This window comes from Stigmatopora argus, chromosome 7 (assembly GCF_051989625.1).
Source record: "Stigmatopora argus isolate UIUO_Sarg chromosome 7, RoL_Sarg_1.0, whole genome shotgun sequence".
NCBI classification, from domain to species: Eukaryota; Metazoa; Chordata; class Actinopteri; order Syngnathiformes; family Syngnathidae; genus Stigmatopora; species Stigmatopora argus.
In genome coordinates this window covers 9,408,002-9,431,042 of record NC_135393.1, presented here as the reverse complement: position 1 = coordinate 9,431,042, position 23,041 = coordinate 9,408,002, and the positions used below count along the sequence as shown (strand labels likewise).

Below are 23,041 nucleotides of genomic sequence, written 5' to 3'. Positions count from 1 at the left end.
TGAGGCATTGTAATGTTGTTTTTTCAGTCTCATGAAAGGAGGTGTTTACCTCGCACAACCAGTTCAACTTCTTTTAGTGTATCAAACTTCAAACTAAACACTTGGCTGTGACTTAAAAAGTGACAAGAATCAAAGTTTATATATATATATATATATATATATATATATATATATATATATATATATATATATAATATATATGCATACATATATATACATATATATAAATATATATATACATATATATATACATATATATACATACATATATACATACATATACGTATATACATATACATATATATATTTATAGTTATATATATATTGAAAACGTGCCAATGACTTATACAATTGGGATGTTATATCTTTGTTCTAGTTTTATATTCATCAACTGACAAATGGTAATGCTCAAGTCCATAATATTATACTTATGTAGCTAACATGACCCAAAATGTGGGTCTTTGAAGATTAAAGTCCACCACATTGTGTTATAAAATAAAATGATTAACAGGAGTTTAATTGAAAAATGTGCAATACCTTGTAATACATTATTCGAATCATCATGATGTTAGTGGGTCAACATAAAACAATGCAAAACTGAAAAAATATATGAAACAACTAACGATGGCATGGCATAGGGGTAATTTATCCCATTAAGGAAATCCACTATTTTGACCTAATGCAATCAGTGCTGCTTTTTAAAAATGTATTTAATTTATCAAACAAAGGAGTACTGTTAAAATTTCATGGTTGTACTTCCTAACAGGGAGAAGGCAGGGTCAATTTTGAGCACGGCCGTTGTCTGCCAAATACGGCTGCTTGCCCAGTGGAATTAAACCTCTATCACTCAAGGACACAGTGAGCCACGCTTCGTTGTTCAAAGTGTATTTGTCGGTTTTTGTGCCGTAAACGGTTAGCAAACGTCACCCGAAGCTGCGCGGGTCACCTAAACGGGCCTAAACGTCGGCTGTGTCCTCAAAGTGTCAAGCCAGCATCAGCACCAGTTTTGGGCGGGACGGGTCAGTCTCAAAGTTGGGAGGAGTTACTCTAATGTTTGTGGAGGAGGGAGGCCGAACGTGTGTATGTGTGTGTGTTTGTGTGCGTGTTTTTTTTTGCCCCAGGAGAAAAGAAGAGTCCTAATCTGTTTTCCTGGCTCTAGTTTAAAGGGAGAGCAAGACACACTAGAGGCTCTCTCTGATCCGCTGCCCCATCCGTCCCTCACTTTGTCTCTTCCCTCCATCACCACTTTCGTCTGTCTGTCTCTCTGCCTATCTATCTGTCTGTCTGCTTCTCCTGGGCCCCCCGTCCCTATGCTCTCTCATCTGTTGTGTTGGCCCGTTCTGGTCTTTGTGTGACGAACGCCTCCCAAACTCCCTCCTCGTCCCCAGATAGCGCCTAAGAGCTCTGATTCCACTTAATCACTCCGTTTTTTTATTAGTTTTTCCTCGCAGGGTATTTTGTGTTCCGAGTTGCGTTTATCTATTATGCTGTTTCAGATTTATCGCTTTAGGAGGCAGACTGTGCAGCAAGCTACTCGCCAATACGCGACACGATGCCGTGATCTCCCTGCGTCTGCCCCTCTTTATGCCTGTCTGCTTTCTTTCTTTCAAAATTAAACGAGCAAACACGAGTTGTTCTTCTCACCACTATTTTCCCTCCCAAGTTTATTTTCTTTTATCAAAATCTGACTTGAGATTTTCATCCTCGTTTATTTAGCATGGCGTATGACAGCAGATAGAAGGCGGAGAGCGCCATCATTTTCCTGGCACCGCGCTCAACACTTGCATCCATCTGTCCTTGAGTTTTGCACACCTCGCTGTTGTACTTTTTCCAAAATTTCAACATCCAATTTAAAGACAAAAGCAAGCCAATTATTAACCCTTTCTAAGGCCCTAGATAAGCACGATGGTGTTAGTCGTCGATTACTGAAATCAGCATTGGCGTTTTTGAGTTGATCATCACGATTTTGTTATCTTAAAGAGACGACAAAAACCTGGAATAACTGGCGTTCATATGGTAGACAGTTGGTCACATAATTAACGTCTAAAATAGTACTCGCGTTGATGAAATGTCTGACCCAATGTCAGACTGGCATTTCATGGAAATTCTGGCTTTTGCACATCAGGAAAATTATTTTATTTATGTATTATAAAAGATCGGTGTCATTTTATCTTATAGCATTTTGAATGTCATATGGTAGTAAAAAAAATAGAGACTTGTTAATAAATAAAAAGCTGTTTTAAAATAAAAAGTAAAAATAGCTAATTTTTTTTGTGAAGCATTCTTCAAATATAAAAAGTTATTTTAAATGAGTTTACTAAGTGGTAAAAAAAGTATTTTTCAGCATTTCAAAATGATGATTTCTCAGTGTTAATCAATTATTTTCCCTCCCTTTGGTCATCAATTGATAATGCCTGTAGGTTGAAATGTTCATCCAAGTAAAGTGTCTAAAAATTGGCACCTACAATAAATGCTTGGTTTCTCTGCAGTATAATTTGCTGTAATTTTTGAAAATAAATACAATTTAGTGCATGCAAAAAGTTCAATTTAATAAAATTCCCCATAACATTTTATCTAACTGGTTACAGGCACATTTGTGTTCAATTCCAAGTGCAGTGCTTCACATAACACGGTGCCTCCTCCCAACACTAAAACAAAAAAGACCAGACAAAAGAATGGTGATGCCTGAAAAGCGCTTCTGCTTGATGAGCCGTATTCGATGAGGCATTTCGATGATTCCCGGGATTCAACAAACGAGCTCTGAGTCAAACACGGAGTTAAAGTCGTATTCCTGTCTTCATGATAGACTTATTTTTAACACAAATTAAACTCTTTACCTGTTTGAAACCAAGGGAATTAACTCACACAGTTGTGTTAACACCACAGTTATGGAAAAAATAGCATGAAGCTTTTACAAAATTATTATTATTAATTTGAAGTAATTCTGCCAACTTTTGAGCTGCCATTTTAGAGAGGTGCCAATTTACAAACATGTCCACTTTCATTTTTTAATGTATTATTTTCTCCAGGGTGGCAGTGTAATTAAGAACATGTTCTCAATTGCCTTACCTGGTTAAATGAGGAATAATATAAATAAATAGGGCCGTTTATGTGAATAGTTTGATGTTTAGTATAACGAGTCAAATCTAATGCATAGTAGAAAATACTATCAGAAACTGTACGTTAGCTATGATACCCTGTTTTGAATTGAAAATAGTTGAGCTCCACAAAATAAAGTTTTAAACAGCTCAGAGCTTTCTAGCTGAATCCTGTTTTTTTATTTTTTATTTTATCTTTTTAAAAGGTGCAATTTTGATGCAGCTCTGGCCGGTTGCTGCCTGTTAACATGCTTGTAAATTCTTTGGAGCATCTTAGTAACTGTGGCCCCCTGTTTATAATACATCATCATTCATTATTTGGGAGGTACTGGCAATGCTTGAGGCCAGTTGTAGTCCTCACCTCAGCATTTCAAACTGTTCTTTTCGTCGTTATGCGGAAACACAGCTCGCGTATGCCAAACACTGTTCCCAAAATGGCGGCGCACCATGCCTGGCCTCCATTTTGTTCCATCGCTGGAATGGAGTTTGGATCCGGCATGTGACTTTTTGGATGGGTGACTGCATTTGAAAATACCCCACTCCACATGCCCCCTGTTACTATGCTACCCTCTCCATCCCATTGGTCGCCTGGAGTGTTGATCGCCAATCGAAGGGTGGCCCATTGCTTCAGCATCCCTCCCTTTTTCGAATTGCTTCCAGGGGGCATTCTGTGACCAGGAAATGGAGAGAAGGAGGAGGAGGAGGAGGATGTGTTGGATCGATCGAAGCTATGTCACTACTAAATTCAAGAGGTAAACAACGACAAACAAACGTCAAGATTAACGCATCGCTTAAAACGTCCAAATTCTGCGCCAATAATGGAAAAAGGACAGCAAAACTATTATTGGTAATGTAATACGAAAGGGAAAATAAAGACCCAAACAAAATGGCCTAAATGAATATTCATGACATTGTCCCTCCCCTCCCTTCTCCTCCTGCTGCTCCTCACTTCCTCTCTCCTCCATTGGGTGGCAACACTTGGTCGGGCACATGGTGAGACAGCTGTTGCAGGGCAACTTGGGCATCTGCGCTGCTAAGCGGAGAAGACGACATCATGTGGGTGCATGTATGTGTTGGGGGATGGTTGTTGAGTGAGGGGGCTTCAGACTGCATCAAGAATGGTTATGCTATCCTCGACCTCATCTGACCTCTGTGAATTTCTACATACAGAGGCTTGAACGGGTTCTAAACAGATAATTGGATCTATATATATATTTATTGGACTGTTTATGTATGTATGGTAAGATGCCAATGTGATTATATTATATGATGTGACTACTATGATGCCTTATCCAGTTTGGTGATTTGAAAAAAAGATATTTTCAAAAGTATTAGACGACATTACTAAAGTTCCATCTAAAGGTGAGTATAAATTTGTCATGTTTGCTTAACCTGTCCCCTTTCAATTGCTTTAATAATTTCATATACTATAAGAGTATTTGCTGACTAGAATGTGTAGTTATGTTCAGTATACCCCAAATTTGGGACTTCAGAAGAAATTTAAAACATTTCGCTTTTTTTTGCCTGTATAATAGCAGATGAACATGGAAGCCTGTGGCAATTTCTCTTTCCTGATGAAGTCTCGCTTATTTGGAAGTGCTGACAGCAACACTAGCTGGCTGCTGAAAAAATAGATTGTTGCCTGAAGGTGGTTGTGTTACTGTCATACCTAAAATATACGAGAGGTGTTCTATCATGTATCATAAAATATGCTGCTGGGGATTATACTTTGTGGCTTAGGGATCTTGAGAAATGAAAAAAATAATCGGATAATAATTAGATGATACTCATCTAAAAAGTACGAGACCTGCGCCAAAATAAGACAATATAAATTGTCATTTGTACTGTTTTACATTATAATAAATACCATCATTGTCAGACTTCATTACCGTACATCCCCAAAATTGGGCAAAACAAAACAAGAAAATAATAAGCAGTTGCCCTTGCTTGGGTTTTGGACGCTTGTTCTACTTTACAAATGCTTTAATTCCTTTTGGAATGAGGGGAACACTGTTTTTTTTTTGTTTTTTTGTTTTTGACTGAGTGGTCTACTGACTACATTTTTGCGTATTAAAGAACAGCTAAGTTCAACTCTGAGTTAGCTATGAGGAGACTTAAATCATTACTCAAGAGTAAATAAAGCAGCCTCTGCCCCACCAAGCTAAAACACTATATGACAACAACAAAACAAGTATGGTGCGCCCCCATCGGTGGAGGGTGCTCACACCTCAGTGCTTCCTCACACACCTTAATTCATTCACAGCCTTCTCCACCCTCTGCATTTTCGGGCATTTTCCCAGGGTTATTATCCCGCGCCAGGTGCCCGGGCCCCCCTCACCCATCCATCTCCTCCACTCTATCCCTTGCCATTTCTGTCCCCCTCAAAGCGCCAACACAGCCCCACCTCGTGGTGCCAAGGTGGGCAGCCTCTGCCTTGGCTTTGCCGAGGCCTTCTGGTGCCCCAGATAGCTGTGACAGTGTGTGTGTGTGTGTGTCTGTGGACATGTGTGTGTTTGCGAACGCTGGTCCAGCTTGGAACAGACCAAGCCAGCCCTTTAAACTGTGTCGAGGCTCCAGATGCTCGGAGAGACTTGGATTAACACAGGCGTTTGTATGCAGACACACATGCACAAACACACACGTTTCACCCGAATATTGTGTCATGCCTCATGTTTCCTAACCATGTAAGGTGTCCCGTCACAAAGTGTGAAACTGAGGGTGAAGAAATGCATGGGGGGGAAAAAAAGCCAAGAAGCTTCAGTCTATCGATCATGGCATTATCAAATTTCTGGATCAGAAAAATAAGGCAGAGAACAAAGGTTTTCACGGATACAAAAACAACGATGCCAATGTGCTCGGTACAAATTTGGACTATAACTTCAAGAATTGGAACCTAGGAGAGATGACACACACACGCACACACACATACACACACACGCATGCCACTTCCATTTTAGTACACATCTCGGTCCACAAAATGCACGGATTTAACACAACCAACTTTTCAGTGATTTATTACACACCTGCACCAAGGTCAAATTGTCAATTAATGTCCCAAGACCAACTTTTTCTGGGCACATCTCACTCGCTCCACAACGGTAATAATAATTATAACACACATTGACACTACATACTCTGGTTAATGGCCGCTAATAACTAAAGTTGAATTTTGAAAAATGTCTTAGTATTTAACAATGGTCTGCTGTTGATAATAATAGATGTCCGATTTCATTTAAACAGGGTGTAAATGTCTCTCCCAGTCATATTGGACGTCTGGTGCGGTCAGTGGCAGCCAAAAAGTCAAATGAGTGCCCTATAAAAGATTAATAAGCGCAGATTGCCACCAAAACAACAAAATGGAGGTTCATCAATCTTGTTTGGATTTGTATCAAGTTTAAATTCAATTAAATTTTATTTAATAGGGGGAGAGGGGCGACTGCAGATATCTACCAAGTTGTTAAACAAGTATTTATTTCATTATCCATTTCTCGTGTCCATATTATTTTTTTTTACCAGGAAAAATACTTCACTTTGATTGTTTGATAAAAGTTATTTGGAGTTTGAACTCTCATAACTGTACAAATTAAATCCTGGAGCTGCAAATTAATTCAGATGCCCATTCTAAAGTCATTTTTCTTCCGTTAGCGTGACTGAGCATATACTTTTTGCATAATCCTGCTCACAAACAGGTAAACAGCAACATTCAACAGAGCACAGACCTCCTCCAAGGCCAAACACCTGTCTGGTGTTGGGCAGGGGTTCGTAGTCACCAGGCCGTGGCGCATTTGATACCATGCCACACAGAACGAAAAAACTTTTGCCATTCTGCTTTTATGTGGATTTATCCATCTATTAGTGACTACTGAAAAATAACTGCTTCTGTCCACATTTTCCGTTTTAATCAAAATTTGATGAGGTAATCAATGATAATTGAATTAAACAAATGAAATAAATTGACCTTAAAAAAGATGATATATGCCGGAGGAGTGACTGCTATAATAACTAATTTATTTCATTTACCAATTTCTATATTTCTGATATTTCTGTGAACATAATCTGTGATTTCTTCTTCTACGCCGCGTTATAGGAGAATCATTTTCAGTTAGGGCTCATAAGAACTATGCATTCAGTCAGGCGGGCGGGCACAAATATGAGTTGGCGGCGAGAATAAATAACTAAAACCACATTGATAAAAAAAAATTAAAAAATAAATAAGAAATTGCCTTCCTGGAGGCTTTGGCGTCGGAAATAGGACGTGAATGATAATGCTGGGAGCCCCCCTACCCCCTCTCATTGCAAACCAGCAAAGGCAACAGACTGCTAATTATACAAGCACGCAAGCATGTGTCCAAGTGTGTGAAAAAGAGAAAGAAAGTCTTCTCATGCTCTTTCTCCCTCTCTTGCTTGCTGGGAGTACTTGTGGTGCCAGTTATAGAGTGTTTGCCATAGCAGGGAGCTGCCTTGGCACGGTGCCCTAATATAGGCGAATTAAAAAGCACTAGACAGGCCCTTTTGTGGCACAGTGCGCCCGCTTTAATCTCCCCACGCCTCGGTAGGCACCCACAACACCAGGAGTGGGCACCGTGCCCACATGACCCCAGGCAATATGGAAATTGCCACCAAAAAACCTCACTAAGCGCCGAGCTCTGTCCCAGGCGTAGAGTGTACCTAGGCAATGCGGACATGGGCACGACGGCAACAACCCCAAATGTTCTGTATGATTAACAACATGGATCATAAACATGATAACCGCAACCGAAACATGAACGCAACTACACCGCTCAGTGCACCCCACAACAGATTACATGTAAGACATTTGCCCATTTAGCAGTACAATTTAAAACAAGTGAGCACATTTTATAGATTCATTAAACATGCAGGAAAATGTTTTCCAACTAAAACCTATTACTACCTCATTTCAATTTGAAATGATCGTAAAATACTCAATTCTTGAGATGGGATTTTCATTTTCTAATAAAACAAGTAAGGAATGAGGAGCTTTTTTTGAACTAAAAAAACAAGAAAAAGATTTGCTATGAGGACTTGGTATCCCCAAAATCAAATGACTTGGACTTGAAAGTGTGAGCCAGGCATTCCTACAATTAGGTATACGAAATATTATTTTTGACAATGGGTTACCGTCATGAGAATTTTCAATCAACGCAACATTCCAAAAGACTTCAAACCTGGCAACAGCCTGAGAGAAAGAAGTACTTGTCAAATATCAGACACCCCATACCCAGAAAAGCAATCTGGTGTCCATAGCCAAAGAGAGCGAGGAATGCACACACACTATTATTGGGGAACCGAAGCGACCACTGAGCAGGTCCGCAACAGACAGGCTAACGCATCAGGACAAGAGTCAGCTGCACCTCAAAGAGTAGGACCACTCTTTTGAGGATGAAAATGTACAAATCCTCCACAGAGAAGACAGATGGTTTGAAAGTGACGCGAGTTTTAAAGACCAGCTTTAAACAGTGAACAAGGTTTAAGACACCACTCATCTGCCGTCCTTTAGTCCATTCCAAAGAAACGACTTGATTTTTTTCCTCTAACAAATAACAAAAACCACACATCTTTATTTGGCAGTGGAGGCAGCCCCACTACCACTTTACAACTGAATGGAATACTAATGAACGAGTTTCCACCAAACGACTCCCATTGACGGTTAATGGCCTCTTAATGAATGCCGTTATGCTTTCCCAAATAATGATACCATCCGTGGCTGGAGGTGTCTCCAATTTAAAGAATAAACAGTCGGGTGACCACAGCAACTGATCACAGGCAAAATATCGAAGAGAAAATAATTTGATTCATTGAATTGAGAAGGAAATAGCCTGACTATCTGTGATCAATATACAGAATACTGAACGGTAACCCGTTTGGGGGCCCATCCAAAGTTGCTGTGTTGTGCTCTCTGCTGTCAAGAGGTCATTCATCAGCACTAATGAAACTGGCATAGCTTGACACTGTCTCACTGGGCAGCGCCACTGGTGCTGCAAGCTTACTCCAGGAAAAATGGATTCATTTCATTATAGATACTCAATCATGCACACACAGAAACAAGCCTGAGACCGGCTTACAGATAAAAACTAGTTAAAACTTGCAGGTTATACACATGCTCTATACTATTCCTTCATTCGTTTTTCCATAATGCTCATGCTCGCCGTGGTCCCAGAGGGTGCTGGAGCCTATCCCAGTCCATTATGAACACCAGGCGGGGGACACCTTGAGTAGGTGGTCAGCCAATCACAGCGCATAAGGAGATGGACAACCATTCATACACGCACTCATACTTAGGGGTAATTTAGAGTGTTCAGCCAGCTTGGCATGCATTTTGGGGGGATGTGGGAGTACCCAGAGAAAACCCACGCACGCCAGGGAAGGTCGTAGGTCACACACAGAGACACCAAGTGGGAATCGAACCCAGACTGCCCACACTACACTACACTACAACATTGGGTGGCCACTCTTCCGGAGATGTGAAGAGATATTGGCGTAACACTTTAGAATGCAAAGTACTAAGCGTAATGGATTTGGATGAACGTTTTTTTAAATTCACTAAAGGCACCATTAGAAAGCTGCTTCCCAATGTTTTCTTCCTTAAAACAAAGATGCAATTTTGGCGGCGAGACAGGAAGCACGCTGCCTTTCCCCAGTTTCCCTCCTGTTTTGCTCCCCTTGTCCACTTGTCTCCCCATTGGTTTCACTTAATAAGCTTCAAAGGTTTCTGGGCAACTTCAAAAAGCACACACAAACACCAAAAAAGTTACCATGGCATTTTTTTGGCACTAAGCCTTGCTGAGGATATGGGGTTGCCATGACATCAGTGGGCATCCCATAAAACATACAATGTGTGTGTATGTGTGTGTGTAGGGGGGGTGTTGATTGTGTATGTTGGACATCGTATGCCAACTTTGGCTAAACATTCAGACACAGTTGGCGTACCCACCCACAGTAACAAATCAGTAAGTTTTACTATGTGGTCCAACCAACAACACACTTGGCACCATTATTAAAAAATATACATAATATAAGAAATATCTAAATGTTATGTTTTGTCACAGTTAATCGAATGATTGAATTTTTCATTCTGTGCAGTCCAATTCATGGATCATTATTTTTAAAATCGACCAACTATTTAGATGCAACTTTAACTTGATTTAAATTCCAACATTCTTGGTGGAACAGTTGTATTTGGTGTTTAATAAAAATAAAATGATTGCAAAGATCTGTTTTTGTTTGATTAAACATGATCAATATTTTTGCCCATTTTCCGAATAATTAGAGGCCGAATCTGAAATTGAATCATTGATCATTTTATTATACAAAGTAATCAGCATTTTCTATTTTAAATGCAATTGAAACTATAGCAGTGTGTTTTTTAATTAAAATATCGCTCTATATCAAGTCGTATAAAAAACAGGTGTTTGCAACATAACTCATTCACATCAAATGTGATACATATTTATTATTTTTTGGTTTTGTTTAACTACTGAAAAGTACCAAATGAACAACAATAATCTGTTTTATTAACAGTAAATGGAGAAAAACTTATTTTGTAATAAAATTTAACACAGAATATTTTTATCTGTTCAAATATCAACAGAATTATCGACTAAAAAATACCATTGTGATGCTTCTTATAACAAATAAAAAAAAATACACATTGGAGCTAGATTTATGTGGCTGTAGAGTAAAAGCCGAACAATCCAAGCAATTAAATTGGATTATAGTTCACTCGCAAAATAAACAGAATGGCGTGCCATTTGTGCAATAACAATGCATTTGTTTGAATTGAACACACCTCAAATTCAAAGTGCTATGCTTAAAATTTGGATCCACATTTTCCCATAATGTTGTTATGTTGGCGTCTTTCCCTAAGTGCCTGCGCGTTTGATTTTTTCCCAAAGATCAATCAAAGCTATATTAAGACTTTTGTGCCACTGTAAAGAACAAAGCTGTTCTATTTTTAAATGTGACAATCAACTTTGCATTTTCCCCATTTTAGTTTCATAATTGTTCTCTGCAAAAAAATTTGGGCATGCATCGTAATAATTTGAAGTTGTTTCTTGCCTATTCTTTAAATAATTTTAAGGTTTTTTTCTACTGTTGTCCTATACAACTTAGATAAAGCAGTTTGTAGTTTATTATACTATAGTTTATGTTGTTTCATCATTTCTATGCATTTATTTTTTTAGATTGATTGCATTGATAAATTAGACATCCAGAAAGGAATACAATGACTTTTAAAAACGCTCACTCTGTGATTATGTTGAATTTATGTTGAATTAACAGCAGTTATAAAGAAAGGGATAACACTGGAAATTCCAAATGGCAGCATGTAGACAATTAATGTAGTGTGAAGAGCTTATAGCGGCCTCAAGTGGCAGTTTGTTATGATCGCAACATTCCGTATGCTAAAGGGAGCCCAATTAAATAGTTTCTATAAATATTTGTTGTTGTTGTTGTTGGTGTGAATATATCTTACAATTGAAGAAAAAAAAGAAATACATGTTTATAAATCTGTTTCACTATCGGTCAGGCACACGAGTCATAATACAGCAATTTAAATTTCCACATAAAGTGAAGGCCAAAATAAAAAGATTAGAAACCATTGTGCATCTTTCTTTGAGTATGCGTAATGGCGGTTGCATTCGCTGACCATCTCGATGAGACTTTCTGAGGCCACGTGATCTTTCCGAGCTAGCAAACTGGAATGCAAATCATCCGGGACCTGACCAAAATGTGCCTCAATGGCCAAAACGCAAGCCACAGTCCAGTGTGGCTTTACTGAATCAGCCAGCATTACATACACACAAACAGAGCTCTTGCATTAGTCTCCCAGGTAACCAAACGAGTAAATGTAGATGCCAAATTTTGAGTAAACTTTTTACGCTATATTCCCTCAAAATTGGAAAGTGTGATTGGTCCCCAAGCTGCAACATTGACGTGTTTTTCCTCAGTCCATATGCAATGTGAGGCCATATCATTTGCCTCCCTCGGCTTGAGAGCACATACTGTAAATTTAATGGTTCTTATTATTACCCAGTTTAACTGCTGGGAGCATGCACAATAAAATGGCTGTTTTTGTGTTCATTTGTTTATACTTGCCCGAGGAACTTTACCACTTCACAAGCCAAGAGCACAAGGGGAGGTAAACAAATTTTGCTTTCTCGCTCCTTTATAGCCAATGTAGACTTACGTTAATGATGACAGTGTTCCCAAAGTGGAATCTGGACTTTGAACTTGGCTGGGGTTCCTGAGTCCCAAAATTGCAAAAGATGTCATATTATTAAAACTAGAGGAGCACTCTGAGATTGCAGACCTCCGCCTATGCAGCCAAATTCAATTTGGCCCTTTCAGCTGTGACCTCATGACCCCAAAATTAATCACCTCTTCTCTTTCATATCGCAAATGTATTTTGCCAGTTTGAAAATAATCCCTTTCTTGGTTCTTGAGTTTTCTTGAACACAAGCATTCGGACTTTGACCCTCATTGATCAAGGAGATGTTTCTTGAGTTTTTCTGAGTGTGCATAACATAATTATAGTTGTTAACTTCTGTGTTTACATATGTTTACTTAGCTAACCGCTCGCAATTCCTCCACATTTCTTATTCATTTAAATGTCTTATCTTTGTTGCATACATATACTACATATTTCTGGCAAAATTGGTGTACTTTTATCATTTTTAAAAAGTCTTAAGCGAGTCCTATTAAACATCGTATGCTAATTCAATGAAAACTATGTCCATACTTAGGAGAAATCCAAGTTATGAATTTCGTAAGTAAAGGCAGCACTGTATATAGATTTCACAAATCAACTCAGGGTAAAATTGGTACATGAATGTGCTCTTTGTGACACAAACCAAAGTTTTATTCCCCCACAAGTTTTAATACTACTATTACATTTTATTTATATTTATTTTTAGACACATTATAAAGACTTGCTGAATCACTCACTAACACGTTTAGCGTCAGCATACTAAACCTTACAGGATATTTTTGTTGTTGTTTTTTTAGGAATTAGGTCCCATGCTTTTTTCTTTGTATTTTTGTCACTATTAGCAATTTGGCCTTTCTGCCCTCTGTGTTGTCTTAGTGAAACAATGGCGGGCAAATCTTGCAATCTCCTGAATGTTTTCTAATCTAATGAGAGCAGCGAGGATATTAAGCAGATTGTGTGGCATTTACGGTCTACCAACTACTTCAACATTTTGAAGCTTTCTTAACAACCCCCCGCCCCCCAACATGGCCTCCCAAAAAAAAAAAAAAATCTTTTTTTCCCCACTCTGATCCTATCGGCCTGCTTGCGCAGATTATGATTTGGCACGAAAAAGAGAAGTAATTAAATCATGCTGCCGCTGCAAGGATGCTTTCTGCTGAGATTGGGAGGCGGACATGTGTGTTATATTGTGCAAGAGAATAAAAAATGGCATGATAACAAGCCAAGTTAATAAAGGGAAACAATTAGGACATAAAAACCTTGATTTGGCCCAAAGATTTTAATGCTTGTCGATGTTAATGAAATCCCATTGACTATCTGCTTCATACATACACACACAGAGACACAAATTATCATGGTCTCATTGCTTCCCTCAGGCTCTCCTGACAGGTGTGGCTCCCACACACAGACACACATAGATAAACATTCAAAACACACACATGCGCACAAACTAGGCCCTACGGGGTATTCTTGCTATCCCGTGACTGCACAATGAACACTTTGTACCCCCTCCCGCCTCTACGCCCTTTACCATCAACCCCTTCAGTTTCCAGCACATCCCTCCTTTAAATGGGAGATTATGCAAATGAGCTTACACCGCCACCGTTCCTCCAACAAACACACATAGAAGTGATGTGCATTCAATCTATGGGAGCCGCTTCATGAATCTGTGTTCACAAGACGAAAAAGTCTTCTTAATAGACACCAGGTGTTGAATGTTTGTCTCATCAATAAATGCATTCATTAATAATTTAATGGACCTCTTAATGCAAAAACGTGCAACTTTTTAAAAATGGTGTCTGCAGAAAAAATAATGAAATAATGAAATATTTGTTCTCAGAGGATGTTTAGCAGAGTTTTAACAAGCCATTTTTCATTTTATTCTTCTTAAATATAAAGAAATCCATCCCCCATTATAGTCATAGTTATTATTTTGATCTTTTTTTCCAAAATTCATTTGATTAGCTTGAGACAAAATATTCGGTACACGGTCGATTGGTCGCCGGTCTTTTGGTCGCCCGGAAGGTTATTGATAATTACCATTTAAATCGTTGCTCAAATTCCCTAAATATAAACAGCAAATTACTATTTAGTCATACTTAATGCCCTAGTAATTATTAGGCTAAAGAAAAGCTCCAAATTTCCGGGACTTTTATTGTTTTTTGTTGGAGAACTCGTTAAGACCCTGACTGAAGTAGCTTCTTAAAGGGACAACGCATGTACATACAAACTCTTATACACTCACGTCGGCTCAGTGAAACTGCTCAGGGCCATTGTTGGCTTTTATTGATGCGTAGACCGTGTTGTTTTACCTTGTTTTGTCGCCGGTCTTTTGGTCGTCGGTCTTTTGGTCGCCGGTCTTTTGGTCGCCCATTGTCGTGGTCCGGGCGACCAAAAGACCGGCGACCAAAAGACGGCGACCAAAAGACCGACGACCAAAAGACCGGCGACAAAACAAGGTAAAACAACATGATCTACGCATCAATAAAAGCCAACAATAGCTAACCCTAACCCGCACACGAAATATTCAAGCTTTCAGACAATAATGTGAACAACTCCATCTATTTCCGAGTGTGAAGCTGTAATAGAGAAAATGCGGCATATGAGCACACCGCTCAATACGCACAGATCTTTTTCCTAAAATGACACAATACTACAGAACTAAAACAACAACAAACAGCAGTGGAAAGGGTTTTAAGAACCTGGGTCACTAACAGGTTGAAATTGTGCATGGGTCCTTAGACAGTATTATTATTTTACCCTTTAGGGCTACCCTATTAAGGATCAGCGACAACACTAAGAGTTACGACAAGTTGGACTCACTGTATTTATCAAGAAAATAAAGCTAGGCTTATAGTGACGCAGATGATTCAAGGAAAACGCAACTTAAACCTTAATGACTGATTGCCTCTATCAAAAAGAAAAGTTTTACGCCTCCGCTTTGGAGAGGTTATCGTTCTTCTGGACGCAAAACAGATGATAATCCCATGGGGAAAGAAGATTGGTAGCCAAAAGTTCTGCCTCACATCCAACTAGTGGTGAGTGGAAACAAAAATAAACCTGAACTCTGAAGTGCACACTGTTCCACTGTTCTAAGAAGATAACTGTTAGATAATGAGATACAGTTAAGCTTTCACATCTGTGTTGATTGTCTTAGTGACTTGTTTTTCACTGAGGTTTGATTTGGTTATGCTTTAAATCAAATCTTGTCACATATATTGGATAGGGATGACATTTGATTATTATTTCAGCAAGAAAAGAGCAGTTCAAAAAGAATTGCAATAACTGCAAAACTATCTTATTGGCCAGCCACATTGCACAGTGCAAATGTATGCTGTCTTTTGCACATTTTTGAGCTTGTTATGCTTGCTCAAAATATTACAATTTGACTATAGTCAAAATGAAAAATGAAAATGGAATGGTTGGATCTTAGAACCATTCCTTGGTTGTCAGTAAAATCTGGTCCATCTAATGGAAATTGCATTTACTACAAGGAAATAGCAGCAACAGGAGAAAACCTAAGCCCGCAGACAACCGTTTAAAAATGTGTACAACTAAAAGATTCATCAATCATATGTTTATTCCAAATTTTGAAAAACCGTGGTATATGTAGTAGTCTGGAAAATACAGGAATTGGTATATTGCGCTAATATACTTGGTGTATTCACATGCAAACTATGATTTTGGTCATCATCGAGGTTCATTTAAGAGCGTACAAGACTAATTACTATACTTGATTATTGTATCATATGTATTCTGTGCACCTGCTGCAATGAAAAAAATTCAATTTGCTGAAGGACTGAATTTACAAGGTAGATTTAGTGGGCAAAGACAAGAGCACGCACATTCCCGGGCGCACAGTGCAGTACACGAGTACAAACAGCAGTTGGGGTTGCGGGTCAGGCCAGGACACAGGTTAGCACGGGGTTAAAGCCTCGTGCACATGAGGAAAAACAGCAGAAACAGATTTAAGAGAGCTCCGCATGCCAAGAGTGCCATCTGTTTGCGTTCGCCCTCGCTTGCCACTTCCATCCCTCGCCATGCCGCGCTACATCTTTGTCTCCCCATCCCAAATCCCCCCTTGGAAAAAAAGGACACTATTTATTATTTGTTTCCCTAATAAACGACGATAGTATAGATAGTGGGAGTCGGGGGGTAGACAAAGTCCTAATCTGGCAAGCGTCTCAAGTGTAATGACACCTCCTGTCTCTATGGAAAAGCATCCCCTTTTGTCTTCACTTGCATGGGAGAGCTTTTTCTTTACTGTTTTGTTCCCAGAAAAAGCCATGGAACATTTGCCAACATTTTTAAGAGCTGCAAAAAGCAGGATTTTTCTATCCCTCTCTCTCTCTCGACTTTATTTTTTTTTAAGTCTTCCACCTCGCAGGTGTTTCTTTTTAAGGCGTGCTCTACAATGCCAAGCTCGTTTTGGCTCGTCTTGAATGCCAAGGGCCTCTGGGGGGGTTGGGGGGGGAGAGAGTGGTAGAGAAAGAAGAGGTTGTACAAATCTTATTGATTAGCAGTTGTCGCTTCATCTCACTCGCTCTCAACGACACACTTTTTAAGTGTTGATAGGCCCATGAGAGTGATATGCCAAGAGTGAAGATTTTTTTTTTAAGTGCTTGTTTTTAAAGTGACTGAGGAATTAAAAGCCGCCTTCATATTGTTCGAATCTTGCAAAAAATAAAGAGCGAGGGAGATTGGGTGTCAAAATAATCACATGAATTCTTGTCTAATTTCCTTGCAATGATTCAGGAAAGAGGAAGATGACAAATAAATGATTGAAAAAATATCATCTCATTCGACACTGCTCTGATTAGTATTCTGTGGGTAATGGACATAATTGCAGCCAAGGCTCTGCTTCATTAATGTGCAGACAGATTGCTGCTCGTTAGAGCCACCATGTGTTTGCAAACACAAACAGCAGTCATGTTGCGGAGAGTAGAGTCCTGTCGAGACCATTAAGGATCAATAAAGCTAGATATCATGTATATTGACTACTTTAATAACCATTTTTGAATGTTCAATTTGAATGTCCTGATTGCTTCCATTTTTTTAGAACTCTTTTGAGCAGACTACTGTACCTTGAACATATATACTACTTTATACCAATTAAGGTAGATGCCTAATCACATATTTTTCTTCCATTCAGACGTCCATCCATCTAGAGCACAGGTGTCAAAGTGGCGGCCCGGAGGCCAAATCTGGCACGCTGCATCATTTTGTGTGGCCCGGGAAAGTAAATCATGAGTGCCGACTTTCTATTTTAGTATCAAATTAAAATGAAAAGTATAGATGAATATTAAATTTCCTGATTTTCCCCCTTTTAAATCAATAATTGTAATTTTTTAATCAAATTTTCTGTGTTTTTAGTTCAAAAATCATTTTGTAAAATCTAAAAAAATATATATATAAAAAAGGTAAAACAAACATTGTTTTAGATCTATAAAAAACTGAATATCCAGGGCATTTAATCCAGTTCTTTTAGTCCATTTATAAAAAAATATATCTAAATATTATATCTAAAATGGTCCGGCCCACGTGAAATCAAGTTGACGTTAAAGCGGCCCTCGAACCAACCAGAGTCTGATACCCTTGATCTAGAGAGTTCCTATAGGGCCTTTACACATGGACAATATCTGACCTACAGTCCATAGTGTACCTCGACTCAGACCCAAAAGGGGTCTACTCCGGGTTCCCATGACAATTAACAAATAGATTAGAAATAGAAATACAAATGCCCATGCCTATAGTAGCCTATAGTTTAGTTTCAGGTGGAATATTATTTTCATTGTGATTTCATTTCGGGATTTTTGTTTTTAAAGTTGTGTATTTGTGTGTGTTTTTCAATTGGTTCAACAAATAAAAGTTAGACAAAACATTATGTTGATACAAAATCATATGATCCCACCTTAACTCCAAACAACGGATGAGCATTATTTATAATTGATTTGTATGTGAATGATTGCATGGAATATATTGATGACTGCCGTAATTGCTGACATGTTCAATTGTGCTTGTGTTTAAATCACATATTACAGTAAAAGATGCAAAATCGACTGCAACTAATAAGTCTGACAACTGCTGCCTAAAGAAAACTCATGGAAACATTTTTGGGGTCATATGAAATGAAATACGCATTTAAAATATTCACTGGGGGGGGGACATTCTGAAATATACACACCGGCTTAGCCAATGAAACATCAATTTGATAAAAAGTGGACATGGCAATACCAGTAAAGATGATACTAGATTTTCCCATTCTGCTGAAAACAATATTAATAGCTCATTGTTTTCATTGGTTGTTAATTTAACACCCCCACCCAAAAATAATCAATGAAATGAGGCAGAACGATTACCATGGGACTATGTTAGATGCTCATCTGTTATATGAGGGTCATGTGGGTGCTAGAGCGTATTCCAGTTGACCATTGGCAAAAGATGAATTACAACATAAACCAGTTACCAACCAATTGCAGGGTATAAATGGACAAAAAAAGCATTTACACATTCACACTTCGAACTTTACACAACAATGAGACATCCAGTAAATCGAAATGATTGTTGAATTTTTCAAATTATTTTTAAATTTTCATGAAACTGCATTAAAACCCCAAATTCAAATTTAGAGTTAGAACTGAGCTGAAGTGCCACGATTGTGAAGAAACAATTGGGGCGAGGCGGAAGGAAGGATAGAGGTTTGAGAGAGGGGGGATTTGGTGGAGGGAGGGGGGTGCACATAGATTGAGGATGAAAAGAAGCGGGAAAGAATTACCATCTGTTTTCTGGGAATAGGAAGATAAAAAAAGTGTGAATGTCTCAGATGCGGAAGAGAGCGAGTGTGATGAGCACGGGTGAGGAACGGGGGGATGGCAACGAGGTGAGTGAGGGACAAGAGGTCAGAGAGCGAGGGATGGAGGGAGGAGGGGGGGGGGGACAGATGGGGCACGGATGATGTGAGGAGGACAGGGAGGGGGCGGTGTCAGAGAGTGGAGGTTTGGCAGTGGCATGAGTGCGTTGGGCACCGGCTCTCATCGGGAGGGGACATGACTCGACATGCCGGCTCATCCCAGCTGGGTCAATGTGCCGCGCTGCCATGTTTTTCTGGCACCCGCGCACACAAAAACACTCGGGTGGGCGCGCAAACCAACAAACAAATCTCCAGCTTGCTCTCTCATCCTCCTCGGCCTGGTATCGAGACACACACGAGCTCGCACCCAAAAAATGCCACGCTCTTGGCCGAGGCCGAAGCGGGCGATGGCGGCCGACTAATGGAAACGCCAATCTCGTTACTCTAACGCTGGGCGACAAGGGCACCTTGGGTTGCAGATGTTCCCGTTGATGACAGATGGAGGCTGGCACAGCCAGGGGACAGTGAGCCCATGCCCACGCCAGCTCCGTGCCACCTGCACCCCTCCTCTGTACCCCACCATCACACCCACTTTCTCACTCAGCCTCATCTCATTTCAACACTGCATCATCGCACCCTCTTCTCTCAATCTTCCTCTTTTACACAAACTGGCACACTCCTCTTCTTCAGCCCACTGCGAGGATGAATGCTCATCAGCTCATCTGAGATGCTGGCAAGGTACGTGTCACGCCTCTATTGCTATGGATCCAACAACACTACACAATAGTCTCCCCAGGTGTTAAATGTACTTTACATACTTTTAAAGTTACCATTTTTTTTACACGAATGAACCTTTACAGGGCAATTAACTGATCATTAACTGCTATCCAAGGTTGTTGACATGGACATTAGCCAGAATATTACCAACCTGGCAACCTAGGAATGGAATAGATGGCTTTATTTCCTTCCAGGTACAGCCTGACTGAGACAGTCTGCAGAAGGTCCCCACCTTGTGGACTTCCTGTGTGTGGCTCTAGTTTTTTTTTACCTAGGTCTACAATGTCTTGTGTGTCTTGTGTCTGTCTTGCTACTGCAACCAAGAAATTTCACAAATACGGGATGAAATAAAGTTTTAACCTAACCTACATTGAGGAAGACACAGGGAAGGCTGCCTGCCGACTTACCATTGCAGGCGTTACGGAAACAGTGTGAGGTAGGTTTAAAAAAACAAAAAACAATTTTACTCTCCTTCAAAAGGGAGAAGACAGGTTCAGGAAAAAAAAATGTAAAGTTGGAAACTTTACCGGCTCTACCTATCTTGTGACCAAAGCACTACAATGCTCATTTTTCTTCACCCTAAAACAGAATATCATTTGACAAGCAACCAATAAAGAAAGTATCGATAAACTTATGAGCGAACTGAATCACCAATCATGGGATTTTAGAACAGAAAGTTAACTTTTGAATAGAACGACGTGCGATTCTGTACCAGAGAAAAGGCAGTACGAATGTTCATAGCCGATTTTCTTCCTATTGCAATTTATTCAAATTGAAATGAATGGGGATGTGATTGCTCGGTCTGGTCTCTTATAAATCATCGGTATATCAACTTTATTTCATCAGCAGAATTTATAAAGTTAACATGACTCAAAGACTACGTAAAAGTTACCGAGCCAGATAAGTACTCTTTGGTCGAGCCAATAAAGTACAGGTTTATTTCCCTATGACTGAAAGCCCAGGGCTGGGTACATTTCAGGTCATATTACCCAGTAATGTTCCAGTATTTTATGTTATTTCATAAACTATGCTAAAATAAGATGAGACCTCTATTGCAGGGATGGTGATAGACAGCCAATGTATTTGAAATGGGATAGTTGCCAGTCACCCATGTTAAAAAAAAAGAATGAAAATCTGATTTCTACCACCGCCACTGTTGGGGGTGAACGAGCTAATGCACAATGATTACTTGCAAGCAATAGTTCAAATGTAATTTCAGACATTGCTATGTTAGGATACATTATAGCAGTATTAAATGTCTATTGCTGTGATCGATTCACTCAAGGTTGGATAGGAACATCAGACAAAATGAGAGCAGTTGAAACTTGGCCGTTTGACTAACTGTGGTCTATGCACATTCGAATGACTGTTGATTAATGTTAAAATGAATAATAGAGAGCAAGAGCGGCGTCAATTTCATCATAAGTGGCGATTCCAGATCAGTTCCAGCATGATGGAGGCTGTGTAACGACACCATCTATCTTGGAGGGAGCCCTGACAGGCGCCTGGAGCCGATTTGCCATCCTGGCTCACAAAATGCAGCCCACCCGCATAATTTGCTGTTTGCTGAGAGTCGCCAGATTACCAAACTGTGCTCAAACGACATTTTGGTGATGGTCTTTTCAGTTTTTTTCCCCTCCAATGCGAGCAAGGTCACCAATGTTGTTGAAAAAATGCCAAATTGGCTTATTTTTGTCCAAAAACCTTGTACATATGAGGACATAAAAAGTTCTTAAGATCAAAGACATCACACAAAATGTGGTCCAAATCCACTTGGATTTTTAAAAAAAAAATTACACTGTCCGCCTTCCTAGCAGATAAAAATATTTTCTCTATAATATTTATTTATTCAATATTATGGGGAAAAGGTGAATTAATGCAGGAAGGTTCCCAAACTGACCAATATAATGATCCTCACATATAATGTCCCCTCCCATTTTTGTTAGTACTTTTGCATTTATATGTTCAAGATGTTAAATAATAACGTATACCATCCTATGTTTAAAAATGTACTGTTTAAAATTCAGTTTTAAATATCATAACAAAGAATAAACCAGACTAAACAGGCAGATAGGTTTGATTACTAAAAAAACAATCTACTCATAATCCCAATACACAAACTTATCTGTGAAATTCAGTAGAGGCAAGTTTTAAGATTTGGTAGAGCATTGGTTAGGGCAAGCAAATTATCATCAATCTTCATAAAATGAATGAATGTTTTTTTTGTTTTCTTTTTAATCATAGCAACAGTAAAATGATGTCACTCCTTTTAACAGTGCCAGCTTCAATTGAAAAGCAACCAAACTCTTTTGAGTAACATGAAAATGTCCCAAGTTCTACTGCCAAATCTACAAATGGCTTCCTCAAGGGGAAAAGAGTTAAACAACTGATAAAAATCAATCAATCACATTTGACCTGACAAGGAACAAAGGAGAAGCTCCTACCAATTAAAAGCTGATTCCTCCAAAAGCGCATTGATCGACGTTGACAATCCACTGAGCTACAGAAACAAATCCATTCTTTCACAAACATTTGTCAAAACAGTCCATGCACCTCAGTGCTTGATTTCATACACCTGTGGCTAGTCAAGCAACTAGGACACCTGATACTGATCATTTTGACAAGTAAACAAACACATGCAGTAATGCGGTATATTTTGTGTTCTTTGCTATTACAAATAGTGCTACTTTGAGTCATAAAATGCCAGAATTTGCTTTATGCAATTTGAATTAGGAGTACACTTCCACTACATTTGAATCAATCCCACAGCCCTCTCGTTACACGTCATCCAAAAACCATGTGTGGCATGTCATTTCAACCCCCCGGGCCCCCCTACCTAACAAAACAATTATCTCTCCCCTCATTAGGACCTGGCTTGGCATCATTTCCTCACCCTTTCAAACTGCACTCTTTCTCCTGGAGGCCCTCTCCTTTGCTCACTGCTGTGACAGGAAGTGTCTCTTAAGTGCATGTGAAGTGCACGCTCGTTTTAGCCATCATGATTCTTTTAAAGAGTCACGGAATGCAAAGCACCCATAGGACAAGGACCGCGGCGGGACAAAAGAAGGGAGACAAAGTGTTGACGCCATG

General features: G+C 39.3%; 1 protein-coding gene across 1 annotated transcript in view; it reads right to left on the bottom strand.

The window, feature by feature from the left end:
- Positions 1-22,507, bottom strand: part of nfixa (nuclear factor I/Xa) — a 140,449-nt gene extending 117,942 nt beyond the window's left edge. The window contains exon 1 of the mRNA XM_077604322.1: positions 22,396-22,507. The gene's annotated coding sequence lies outside the window, so the exon portion shown is untranslated. The remainder of the gene's footprint in view (positions 1-22,395) is intronic.
- Positions 22,508-23,041: the final 534 nt, after the last annotated feature.